Below are 1,331 nucleotides of genomic sequence, written 5' to 3'. Positions count from 1 at the left end.
GAGTACGTCAAGGCTGTATATTGTCACCTTGCTTATTTAACTTATATGCAGAGTACATCATGAGAAACGCTGGGCTGGATGAAGCACAAGCTGGAATCAAGATTGCCGGGAGAAATATCAATGACCTCAGATATGCAGATGACACCACCCTTATGGCAGAAAGTGAAGAGGAACTCAAAAGCCTCTGATGAAAGTGAAAGAGGAGAGTGGAAAAGTTGACTTAAAGCTCAACATTCAGAAAACGAAGATCATGGCATCCGGTCCCATCATTTCATGGGAATTAGATGGGGAAACAGTGTCAGACTTTATTTTGGGGGGCTCCAAAATCACTGCAGATGGTGACTGCAGCCATGAAATTAAAAGACGCTTACTCCTTGGAAGGAAAGTTATGACCAACCTAGATAGCATATTCAAAAGCAGAGACATTACTTTGCCAACAAAGGTCCGTCTAGTCAAGGCTATGGTTTTTCCAGTGGTCATGTATGGATGTGAGAGTTGGACTGTGAAGAAAGCTGAGTGCCGAAGAATTGATGCTTTTGAACTGTGGTGTTGGAGAAGACTCCTGAGAGTCCCTTGGACTGCAAGGAGATCCAACCAGTCCATTCTGAAGGAGATCAGCCCTGGGATTTCTTTGGAGGGAATGATGCTAAAGCTGAAACTCCAGTACTTTGGCCACCTCATGTGAAGAGTTGACTCATTGGAAAAGACTCTGATGCTGGAGGGATTGGGGGCAGGAGGAGAAGGGGACAACAGAGGATGAGATGGCTGGATGGCATCACTGACTCAATGGACGTGAGTCTCAGTGAACTCCGGGAGTTGGTGATGGACAGGGAGGCCTGGCGTGCTGCTGCAATTCATGGGGTCACGAAGAGTCGGACATGACTGAGCGACTGAACCGAACTGAACTGAACTTGTAATCTGGGGCTCAGGAGGAATTCTTTGGCCAAGTCTGTTTGTAAACACTATTCTTTTGGGGGTTTTCTAGCTAATTATTTGTCCAGTTCAGATGCCTCTGCCATTTATTCCCCCTGATCGCCCTGCAGGGATGATCAACCAGGTGCCAGGCTCAGAGAGTGGAGCAACTTGCCAAGGACCCTCAGCTGGCGTGAGGCCAGGAGGAGTCTGCCTCCAGAGATGACACCGTGGGCTGTGAAAGCGCCTGCAGCACGCCTGACACCGAGTGGGCCAAGAGGCTCCCCTCACTTACTGAGCTCCTACTGTGCGCCTGGCACTGGGCCAGGATGGAGGTGGGGGAGGCGCCTGATTCTCCCAGTAACTCAGACTGTACTGCCCCTCCCTACTGAATCTGCACTCAGACCCCTCATCCACCT

This window comes from Bison bison, unplaced genomic scaffold (genome assembly GCF_000754665.1).
Source record: "Bison bison bison isolate TAMUID 2011002044 unplaced genomic scaffold, Bison_UMD1.0 scf7180017864036, whole genome shotgun sequence".
NCBI classification, from domain to species: domain Eukaryota; kingdom Metazoa; phylum Chordata; class Mammalia; order Artiodactyla; family Bovidae; genus Bison; species Bison bison.
This window is presented reverse-complemented; position numbering follows the sequence as displayed.